Source organism: Ambystoma mexicanum, chromosome 6q (assembly GCF_040938575.1).
Source record: "Ambystoma mexicanum isolate Mex_15411 chromosome 6q, UKY_AmexF1_1, whole genome shotgun sequence".
NCBI lineage: Eukaryota > Metazoa > Chordata > Amphibia > Caudata > Ambystomatidae > Ambystoma > Ambystoma mexicanum.
The window spans coordinates 910473906-910486385 of NC_090937.1; positions in this window are offsets into that span (position 1 = coordinate 910473906).

Consider the following 12480-nt stretch of genomic DNA (forward strand, 5'->3'; position numbering starts at 1 on the left):
GCACGGTCCAGTATCCATTGGTCAGGTCTATTGCAGTGAATACCTGTGACCCCTGGATCTGGGCCAGCCCTTGGTCAATGTAGGGCAGTGGCCATCGGGAAGTATGGACCCGTTTGTTGAGCTCCCTAAGGTCGGCGCAGAGTCTCCACTGGCCGTTTGGCTTCAATATTCCCAGCACCGGATTATTGAAGGTGCTGTGGACGGGACGGATTATTCCCCGGGACTCAAGGTTCTTAATTATTTCGGTAAGGGACTCCATTGATGCGAGAGGCAAGCGATATTGCTTCACAAACACAGGAGTCATGCCAGGGTCCGTGGGGATTGTCGTTGTGTGGATGTCAGTGCGACCACAGTCATATGAGTCTACCGCAAAGAGATCTTGGAAATCCAAGAAAACTTGTTTCAACTTTTGCTTTTGTTCCAGAGTCACACAGGCATCAGCTAGGTTGACTCTCTCTTCCACCATCTGCCTGAAGCCTGGAAAGACTTCTGGTTTGGCTATTTCAGCGGCCTCCTCCAGTTGGGTGGAGAAGTCCCTGGTCAGAGTGCTGATTTGGACTGGAGGCTTCAGGTGGGAAAGGCAGTCCTCATGGACCTGGAAAATCACCTCATCCCTCCTGAAATCACAAGTCACATCTTCCTTACCATAGGGGCAGGAAGTGTACACCAGGAAGTTCCCCCCATGCCGGGTAAAAATCCTGTCTGGTGTTGTATTGTCATCACTGTCACTGTCAAAACAGTCCTTGGGGATTGGTCCTAACAGTTCATTTACTAAGTCGATGGAAAAATGTCGGTCATCAACCGCCATTCCAATAATGGTGCCTGCGGCTAGAGTAATACTCTTTAAGTCGCTGTTATCCACCTCTATTGGAATGGTGTCATGTTCTATGTTGACTAATGGAGTTGGGTTTACCCCCAACCCTTGCTGTTGGAGAGAAGCATTTAGATGTATGTAAGCATCAGGGTTTTTCAACTCTTGTCCCCTTTTAACTTTCACTTCCAGGGAGAATTGTCGGGTCCTTTCTGGGATGGTGACTTCCTCTTTAACCTGAATTTCAACTGCATAAGGTAGCAATTGAGCTGACCTAAATGCTTTTTCTGGATCATCAAAGCCCATGGGATCATCCGCTAATCGGGACCAAGCTTTGAAGTTTATTAGGTCCAAACTAATGGCAAAGCGATTGAGAATGTCACTGCCATGTAAAAGGCGGCAGGGACGTCTCGCACGACCCAACAATTATGGACTATGCTCTTGTTGCCAATGGAGATTTTGAGCATACACCTGCTTGGCAGGAGATGTTTTGAATTGGGTGCTTCCAGGTCCATTTCCCACTTGTCTATCAGTTTGAAGGTGGGAATGGCTGGATCTTTTGGGAGTTGGCGGAACATGGCTTCGCTGATGAAGCTCTTACCGTTGTTCACACACACTCGAGCGAGAACAGAGTCCTTCCCATCATTTAACTGAACAGGGATGAACAACTGCTCTCCAATTTGCTGAATCTCAGCCAGGCTCTGAGCTGATTTCACATCTTTCTGGACTATAGGAGTGGGAGTTTCAGATTGTGGATTTGTATAGAATTTCAGAGTGTTTCCTTCCAGCGTGGAATACCACCTTAAACTGGAAGGAAGGTTGATTTTCAGAAATAGAGAGGACCCCCCATCACCAGTCTGTTGTCCTACTGCTATTACTGTCACGTCTGGAATTTGGCTATTCTGGAAGTGAAATTCTACTTGGTCAGATTTTTGTTCAACCATGTGGCAGGTGCCGTTTAAACTAACATGGTTGACACTCTGTTTTAATTTTATGGGTCGGCTAGTCTGGGTCCAGAGGACCTTGTTTACGCAATCTATTAGGGGTGACAACCTTCTCAGGAGGTCATTCCCTAGTAAACAAGGGGTGCCCTCTGGGGTCACAACTATGACCGGGTGTTTCAACTTGTGTCGCCCGATCTTAATGTCCAAGTCTGCAGTCCCCTCAACGGGAATTTCCTTCCCGTCAAAGTTCTGCAGTTGTCCAGGAAGAGAGGTGAGAGGAATTTGGTAATTCTCTCCCCTTCCTGCATTCAGTTCGTCAAAGGCCCTTCTGGACAGAAGGGTAGCTTGAGATCCAGTGTCCACCAGTGCCGAGATTGTACCCTGCCCCTGTACTTGTACCGGGGCATAATATCTTCCCTCCTTCTCCTCAAGGGGGCACAGATAATGTACATTTTTGGACAACTGGTGGGCTAACTTTCTGGTTTTGGACATCGATAGCGAAGAGATTTGGGCAGAATTCTGTGGAGAGTCTTGGGAATCTGAAAGAAAAAGTTGGCAACTGGAGATCAGAGCCATTGTGGGTTCCCCTGGTTCCGGTTCTGGGCTGCCCCCCCCCTTTTTGGAGGCAGTCCCCAGGATGGGTTTGAACCAGGGGATTTTCTTGCTGTTGGTTCTGGGATGAGATGGTGGGCGGCGGTAGCTCAGTCTCCACATCTCCCCAGTCTGGATTTGCATCCCTAGGGACCCATTTTTCTTTGGGAGGAGTTCCCCCCTCTCTGAAGGAGAAGATCCTTTTCCCAGGATCCTCTGAGGATCCCTCTCCCTCAAATTGGAAGATCTGTACCTCCTCCTCAAACTGAGTCTGTTTGGGTCTTTTGTTTCTCCTACCCCCCCTCTGCTCCTTAGGAGGCAGACTTTCAGGGGCAAGAGATTTCGTTTCCGATTCCTGGGTTTCCAGGGGCTGTTTACAAGTGAGGAAGGAAGCTTCCTCCAAGGCTTTACACCCCCCTTCCCTTTGTGCCTCCTCCCTGGGAACCGGTGAGTTATCGGGGTGCTGCCCCCGTCATTGTTCTGGAGCACCAGGTCCAGAGTTGGGTGCGTTCTGCGCCGGCACGCCCATCTGAGGGTTCTGCTGAGCCCTCAGTATGTGACCCAGGTCCCGCGCCATGTTTTGAACCTGGCGCTCTAACTGGGAAACCCGCTCAGGCTGATACGGGGCCCTGTTTTCTCCCCTGGGCTGATCCCGGGAAGGGTAGCTGTCCCTCCTCTGGTAATACCCCGGGTTGGGAAGATTTGGGTACCCCTCCACCCTTGGCCTCCCCTCTCCCGGATTCAGTGGTCTGGGCTCAGGGAATTGGGGAAAGAAGGATGGATGGTTTTGGGGCTGAAAGTCGGGTGGATATCTGGGGAAAAAGTTCTGCCCAGGGTTTGGTAAATTTCTGCCCTCCTGTGGGAAGTTTGGAGGGAAGTTCCCTGGGTTAGGTGCTTGTCTGGATCCCCCCCCCTTGGGCTGGAGGAGTCCACACATAACCCAGGATGGGTCGATTTCCCTTGTAACGGGGACTTACATAATCAGGAGAGCGAGGGACCCCATTTGTGGGGCTGCCTCCCTGGCTCCCTGTCTGTGACTGACCCGAGGACCTCCTGGGCCTAGCATTATTAGGTGCAGGCAGGTTTTTAGGCCCCCCCATCTCCAAATCTAAAACGGGGGTGACCTTTACCTCTGCCACCTTGGCAGCAGCAGGGGTGCTGTTGGCTTTGGGGTTTTTCTGGGCATTACTTTTGCTATCTATCGGTTTCTGCACCTCATAGATCCGGGTAGCCTGTTCAATGACCCAGTCTAAAGATCTTTTCTCGTGAAAATCCCTCACGAGCTGGGTCATTATATATTTGGGCAAGGCATGGAAAAATGTATTGACAAACTCTCTACTATCTGTGCGCACCCTTCTGGTGGTTTGCGCAAAAGCACGCTTTAACTCCTGCACAAATTCTCGTGGGGCCTGATCCTCCCCACATTGCAAATTGTAGGCCGCCTTGCGAGCCTCTTGAGGATTTCTGTGAACAGAAAAATGTTTCAGGATGGCCGCCTTATATGTGGACCATCTTAAATGATTTTGGTCCTCCAGCCCCGCAAAGAAACTGGAGTATTCCGGGGAGAATGTCCACTTTACATATTGAATACAGCTTTGGCTGTCCTTCAAATGGAAAGTCTCCATCATTTGTTCAAACAACTCTAAGTGCTCCCAAACAGAATACTTAGCGTTCTTATGGTAAGGCGTGATGACGCTCCTGATCGCCTTAATCTGCTTTAAGGGGTCCTTAAGCAAGGCCCTTTTTGCCTTATTGGCCTTTTTGGTTCGGGTAACCCTTGTCCATTCTTCCTCGGACTCAGAGGCACTGCTCCCAGAGGTTCCCGTCTGTTCTTCCAGGTTTTCCCGGATTCTGCGAGCCTGGGAATGGCTGGCAGAATGTGGGGACCTGGTCTCCTGTGTCCTGCGCAGTTCAGAGGAGTCTTCAGATTCCTCCTTGCTGCCAGGATTTGATGGGTACCCCCTCCACTGACCTAACTGGGCAGAGGTTTTCAGGATGCCCTTAATGGGCCTACTCTCCTGGGGTTCCCCATTGAACTGTACTGTACTTGGGTGCCCATACCCGGATGCCCACCCCTCCATTCCTGAGTGGTACTGGCCTATGAGCCCCATACTCTTAGCTGGATAGTGATCTGCCATCCCTGCGGCCCTGTGCTCATGTGCGCCAGGGGACATGGGGGTGGCAGAGTCCAGGGACTGAGAGGTATGAGGGCCTCTGGTACTAGGGCTCCTGAGGTTATGCTCCGGAGTTTCCCTTTCCCAGCGAACCTCATCTCTATCCGCCCCTGCTCCCTGTTGCAATGCAAGAGCCTGCATTTGTGCCTTCAGTTCTTCAGTTAAGGCCTTACTGGACTCTATCAGTCTCTCCTGCATCGCTACCTGTTGTTGGAGCCTATCATTGTGTTCACAGAGGGCCTCGTTTTCCCTCTGTGCTTCCTGGTTGGTCCTGGAGAACTGGGCCAGTCTTTGCTGCAGGAGGGTTACCTCCTGAGCTGTGTCCCTATTGGCCTGCTCCTTTCTTGCTAGAGCATCCTCCACCCTCCTGGTGTGCTCTAACAAGTTCTGGTGTTCTTTTTGGAGATCACCCAGTCCCTGGTGGGCCAGGTGATTTTCTTCCATTTTTCTTTTTAAATGGCAGACTTCCTGGCCTAAGGCGTCTCTTTCCTGACTAAGAGCCTGCATTTGTGCCGCCAGGTCGTCCCTTTGCCGTTGAAGGGCACCAGCTTTTTGGCGCTCCTCATCAAACTCTGCCTGGGTATCCAGGTCTTTCAAGATCAGCTTGTTGCTCTCTACCTTCACTCTATCTAGATGACTTTGCAGGGTGGCTACCTGCTCCGTGCATGCCCTGTTAAAGTCTAATTGTTGCTCCAGCTTTTTCTGGCTCTGCAGTAAGGAGTCCAAACTGTCTTGGTGCTCCTTCTGCAGGGCCAGAAATCTGGTATCCTGTTCTGACTTTTCCTTTTGCAGCACATCCATATCCTCCTTCATTTTAGTGATGTACAGTCTGCTGTCATTTTCTGACTCCTGGCTCCTCTGCAGCCTCTGCTCAGAAGAGACCAGGTCAGATTGGACCTTCTGTAATGCCAGCAGTTGCCTACTCGCCAGATCTTGGCCTTCAGCACATTTGTCCTGCACGGCTCCCATATGTAAATATAAATACGCCGCTACCCTGGCAATCTTATTGTGTTCATCTTTGGCTTTAGGAGCCATATATAGTTCACTCAGGGCCACATGTAAGGGACCCTGATCTCTATATATATCTGACCCTGTTTCAGTGACCTGTTGTGTGATGGCCTGCAACCACGCATCCCGGCCCTGTTCGGTCCATTCACCTCTCACAAATAGCTTGTGCAAGAGGTGCTCTCTGGCTATTTTCATGTCTACTAAGGTCGTCATTCTAGAGATTGGTCTCTGTCCTGACTTACAGAAGTTTGTATTTTATTTTTGCAGAACAGAACTTTTCTTGGAGTGTCCCTTTTGAGGAATGCTTCACAGCGTAATGCAGCGTGGTGATCCGACCGGATGTATGTATCCCGTCAGTTAGCACACTGTATTAAGCTGCACAAGTGGTAAATCTAACCCAACGTCTCGGCTCGAGCCCCCAATTTGTAAGAGGATTCAATTCAGCACTACAGCTAAGTCAACGCCTAGTCTATAATACTGAATGAAAACCCTTATTGATATATCTTTAGGTCCAGTTCATGCGTTCTGGATGACTACCCCTATATAACACCCCTCTCTTGGAATCCCCCTGACCCCACTGAGCCAAGAAGTAGTTCTGTTTTGCAAGTTTAAAAGGTTTATTTGATAATTTAAACAATAGATATATATATGACACTTTATAATAAATTAATAATTGAATAGCACACTTAATCTGATATGATAAAGATCAACAACGGAGAATCTGGCACTAGCACACTTCTTATAATCACTAATGAGTTGACATGAAATGGATAAGGTAGCACACTGGTAAATAGGAACAAAAGAAGAAAGTGGTACAAAATGCTTTATAGAGTTCAAATGGATGCAAGGTTGAATGAATGAAATGCAGTATAGAAAATACTCAATATGATTTCAACAAAACAATGTAATCACTTTTCTCTGGCTATTCACTCCCCCCCTCTTTATGCAATGCAAGGGAATGGGAGGAAAGCACACAGTTCTTAGAAATGCAATCAATGTAATCAGTTCAATCCCCCCCCAAGCTTAGACAACCGAAGTTTAAAACACAGATAGGAGTTTTGAAAACACAGACCCAAATGCTTTGATATGTGCTAGCAATGGATGAGAAATATGCTGGAAATGCTTTTTGATTCCCTTTCAGAGGTTCAGGGTGAGTGGTATCTAGTTAATATTAGTCCAGGCTCACACTAGCAATGATGCAGGGATAGTTAGCAGGTTAAACGAATTTCTGGCAAATGGATGGCAAGCAGCAGCAGTTTTTACATGTGAAGAAATTGCAAATCGCGGTAAAATTCGCGGATGCGTGTTCCGCGATTGCGGTAAAACTATAAGGGGTAGGAATGCGGTTCTTGGTGCGATTCAAAGCTACGATTCTAAGCTATCAGAGGAAAGTTACTGCAAGTCTCTAGCCCAAACGGTCGCGGAGATATGAGCGATTTAATAAAGGTCGTTTTTGGGTTTGCAAATTTCAAAAGCTCAAAATGACAAGTGCAGCTTGCAACTAGCAAATCACAGGTGACAGCTTTACAAGTGACAGGTGACAGTTAGGAGACAGTTCTACTTAGATTAAAATAGGATTGAATTATATTATTTTAACTAAGAGATTGGTTCTGCACAGTTTTCTAGGTACTCACACTATATTCTTGAGTGAAATGGGCCTCGCCACGGATCTGGTCAGGGTTTTAGACTGGACTCTGGTCTGGTCTGGTCTGGCCTCTGCACTTCACAGTGATCTGGGTCAGCTCTCTCTGCTGGTCTGGGTCTCTCTCTGGGCACAGCACTGCTTTCTCTCTGGGTACAGCACTGCTTTCTCCCTCTGGTCTGGTCTCTAGTTCTGGATAGATTGAAGTCTCTAGTTTGGCTCTCTGGAGGTTGATGGAGGTAAGTATGGATTTTTCCGGCAGAGCGTCCCGCTGCAGATGGATTTGGAAGGTCCCTATCTGTCCTGTCTGTCTGCTTTTATGTGTTTAGAATGTGGGTGTGTTCTAGCATCACTGACCCTACCTCTCTCTCAGCTTCTAATTGGTCAAACTTCCATTTATCATTTGATTGGGGAATGAACTGTGAGTCAGAGTGATGTCATTTTACAGCCTGCAGAAAGTCCACTCCTCCTGTCAACTTACACACAAATCTAGATTTGAAACAAATACATATTTGCAGAGGTACATATTGTTTTAAAATCATATGCACCCATCATGCATTACAGGAGGTATCCCCTGTTCAAACTCTGCTCTTCCTGGGAGCTTGCATTCAGAACTGGCACATATTTCACTTTTTAACTGATTTTGCAATTTCTGACATGGACCCAACTTTACATACATGTGTGCAGGGAGTAGGGACATTAACTGATGAAGTTTCAGATTTTTAACATGCATACAGTTAGAGTAATATCCATTTTTCCGCTAAAACCCCCCTGAACATGCCACCGGGTCGAAAAACCTCTTAAAATGTGTGCAGAAAAATCACAAGAATTATGGTATCATTTATAAAATTTTCACATGTCCGCTCTATGAGTTATTCATCTTTTTAAAGTTATGTTCTGGCTCCAAAGGGGTGTGGTTTCCCAGGTCACATGGTATAAAAACCAGTCTTTCCAGTTTCTGCCAAGCCAGCTTGCTCTCACAGGCAGTGCCAAGAGGAAGCTACATTTTACGACTGCGGTAATAAAAACCTTTGCCTGAGTGAAGAGGGCTTTGTTCACTCTCTTGCAGAGCACAGATAATTCAATTATCAGATAGATGGCATATCCTTCGTGTGGGCAGCAAAAGGAAGGTTGGCCTGGGAACACAGTGGTGACTCAAATTTCCCTCCTGTTGGGGGTAGTTGCCAGGCAGAATTCAGTTCCTTAAGCCGGGTTTCAGATAAAATGTCACTTTTTGTTCCCCAGTTTCTGCATTCAAATAAAACTAAACATTTTCACATATGCAGCTAGAAGGCTGATTCTAAGTTTAAAACTATGACATTTAAACAGTTACAAAGGCATGTGACACCAAACATAGCTCACTCATTTAATCTAAACATTTTCGATTTTAGTGTCTTTAAATCCAGTGCAACTTAAACTGCATGCAGCAGTTTTGTTATAAGCATTGTTTTGGGCTCTTCATTTCCCAGATTTTGTAGGCACACAACACTCCATTCTACCAAATGTCTGCTGGTGTCCAGTGAGTTTTTAGATGTGTTGCAATGTTTAAAATAGACAGTTTGAGCCTGCCTTCAGAGAAACACAGGGTGGTTTTAAACTGCCGGCTTTTGGATAGTGGTGAGTACTGGTACTGCACCCATTTTTGGGATTTAAGAAAATGAATTCCCAACAGTTATGGGTTTGCTTTTGGCAATCAGCATTGCCACTCCCAATGGTTTCAGACTACTGTGCGGGTAGTCCAATGGTGGTTTTAAAGCGCTTTGAAGCTAACCGGCGCTACTGTTTTTCCTTTGGCAACCCATTTCCCTCATGGCAACCCAGCCTTTCATTCTCGCACTGGTGGGTGGCAAGTGAGGCAACCATTTTAGTGTGCGCACAAACTGCGCAGCTTTCCTGGATTTCAGCGCACATGTGGGTTTTCCGCCATCTTGAATTTTCTAAGCCCACAGCACCAAATGTTGCAGCATGATAGCTTACACGTGGGTCAGGACACCCAACAGTTGGAGTGAGGGTACCTGGCTCTTCCTCTACAGTAGCAAGTGTAATTTGAGGTTTTAATGTTTCAATAGAGAAAGAGCAAACCATATTGGGAAGGATGAAAACGAAAGAGATGCGAGAAAAGGAAGTTGGTGCACACTTATCAGCAGATCTAGAGGCAATACAGCAACCGTTAAACCGAAATTGATAGTGAATTGGAAGCAAATGTAGATGAGCTAGTGAGGAGAGAGAGGGATGTGAGTAAAAGAAGAGAACCTATCAAATGCAGATAGAAGAGTGAAATAGAAGTACATTACAGGGAAGACCAAGACAGAGAGATGCACAGCAGCTGAAACGTGATAGAATCGTCTTTTACAAAAACCTAGATACTGTGAGGACTGGTTTAATTTCCCCAATATTTAGCAATTCGATAGAATGAACTCTAGTAAGAGAAGCATTTTTTTAATGAAAAATTTAAATCAAATTTGAATCCAAGGTGACACATACTCTGGAGGAAACACAATGGCCAGTACAGAAATGGATATGCCAGAAGCAGGGAAAAGTGTTTATCCATCTTGAATGAATGAATGCTTAACTAATGTTTTCCCATCTTAGTTTTAATTTCAGACTGGCACTCGTAAGGATTATGATGGATAGAATGAGAAAAATGAATCATTAGAAAAAGAGCGCTGAGTGCCAACCATTCAAGCAATGAGAATCCAAGCCAAGGGAAGCAACAACTGATGACAGTGCGTAGTGCATATTGAAAAAGCAAGTGGACCTACTACCAACATTAGAGGGCACTCATTGGAAAGGGAGGTTGCAGTAGTTTATGCGCCTATCCATGCAACTCAATAAGAGAGTGAGGTAAGAGAGGAAGAAATTATATTATAGACAGACCCCGAAATACCCAAACAGGAAAGGTCTTTTAGAAAAGTAGAGTTATGTAAGGAACCAGAAATAAAACACAGGCACACGTTACATATGGTTTTGGCTAAACTCTTTCATTTAAAAGAAAAAGGGGTTGGAAAATTCTTCACTATACCTAATCAAAGTGGAATTTCCCTACCTCAACAAAAAGCTAATTGATCTATCAATGTCAAGATGTCCAAATAAAAGTAAGTCCTGTGTCCATAATCCTATTGTGGCCCTCACACTTTAAAATAACTCTAAAGTGCAAAGAGTAATTTTCCTTGTCTTCAAGTGTTTAAAAATGGTCAACGTTCAACATAAGAGTTCAAAATCCAGCTTAAAGGTTTTTTCTCATGGACAAAAGTTCACAGTTCTAGGGAGAACCTCTTTCACTAGGTGCTTGGCATTTAACCTCCAGTTTCAAAAGAATCGGCAAGTTTCTAAGAGGACTTCCTTTTTCCCGTTAGAGTATTCACTTAGCTTAAGGTTCTTGTTCCCTTCCCCAAGGTTTCTCTTTGCTTCTAGTTTCAAATGCATCTTTTTATTATTTATTTATTTGTTTAGTTTCAAAGAAACGTTACAAAAACACTAAAATCACAACAATAAAACACAGTGTATCAAATCCATTATACCATTAAAACAAATACAGAGTATCGTACAGTAAAACATCATTTATTTGCCAGAGCTTTAAAATCCACACAATACATTAACCATATTTCATTCAGTCAATACATTAGTGCTATTTTGCACTATCTAGACGTTTTTTAATAATTAGCCACAGATGATAAATATCAATATGAGCTTTTTGGCTGTCCGTGTTGAGACAATAGGCCCAGAAATGCTCACTCTTAATATATTCCAAGTTATCAACAAGTGGTCCCAGCCAAAGCATATATTCTGGACCCAATGTCCTGCATTCGGTGAGAATATGTTTAGCTTTCTCTGGGTATAGTGTATTATGACACAACCAACATATATCTGTCTGTTTTAAGCAATCCCAACTGTGGATCCGTTACCGTTAGTATCCGTAACTGATTTATCCTCAGCCTTAGCCGAAATGCCGGCATACCCATGCTTGGGCATTGTCTAAGGTAGGCTTGAGGCTGCAGGTACCTATGCACAACTTTTGGCATACAGGCATAGCTCTGTAGGGACTCTACATGTCTGTAATGTGACACCCAATCCCACTGTTTTACCTACATCTTTCACCCCAAGGACCTTTCCTTCTCTTTATACACTTTTGTTAACAGTTCACAATGTTACTGTTTTCCTTTAACTTCTTCTGTTAATGCGTCACTACCATAGCTCAAGGTCTCCAAGACATGATTTTCCCTTGAGCTTCATCATTATAGTTCACAAATGGCTTTTCCTTGTCACAGTTTATACAACAGACTCATTTGCCTTCACCTGGTATCCTGCCAGGACCTTTATATCTAAAACATTCAACTTCTTGTAGTATCAGGGTGGGAATGACTTCCTTGCCCTGATGTTTGACAGGCTGGGTTCAATAACCTGCCCAACACCGTCACTTGTTGTGACAAAAGTTCACAATGTCAAACAGGATATTTTCTTCCCTTGGCCTCTGATGGGCTTTGTCTCCCCCTTCATATATTTTGCATTTCTCACGCATTACAAGCTTCCCTTTGTGTATCTCTCTTTGCTTTTGTTCTATTTTTAAGTAACAGCATTTGTGCGCCGGCCACCCAGCAACCCGTTCACTTTCCCTGGGTTTACCAGTTACTTTGGCATCGTCTCTTCTCTATCTGCTCCGAAGAACTGTCTCAGTGTGCACCCGGCTAAGCACAGTCTTGTCACCATGCCTCTCTCCTCGAGGCACGGTTCCCTCAGTGTTTACCATGCTCCTGGTAAACCACCGGCACCTCCTCCTCACCTTAGTGAGGTCGGGTTGGTCTCTCTGCTGTCTGCCGTAGCGCACCTTCCCCCAGTGTGGTGTTCAGCTGTGTTATTGACTGGCAGGCAGACCTGTGTCTGCAGCTCTCTCTGTTCCTGTTGCTTCTCCCTTGCATTCTCTCCATAGAAGCTAATGGGCCTCACCCCTGTAGGCTAAGGAAGCAAACTCTCCTTTGCGTCTGGCAAACACAGTAGACTAGAACCCTAGCTTTCCTCCTCAATTCGCTGTCTATCTCCTTCTCCTTCTCTCCATACACTCTAACAGGCCTCATCCCGGCCTGGTAATGGAATGAGTTTATCAATATCAAAATAATCCGATGTTACCTCTAAAAGTAGAAGGGGATTCTTCATATTAAACAGATACAGATTTAACATGTGAAAGGGGCTTTACAATCTTGTTATTCGAGTACCTGCTTGTGGGTGTGGCTGGCTAAATTCAACACTTGAGACACTTTCTAAATACATGATAGCTCTTGATACAGTTTTCAATGTCAATTATATTAGCAAGTG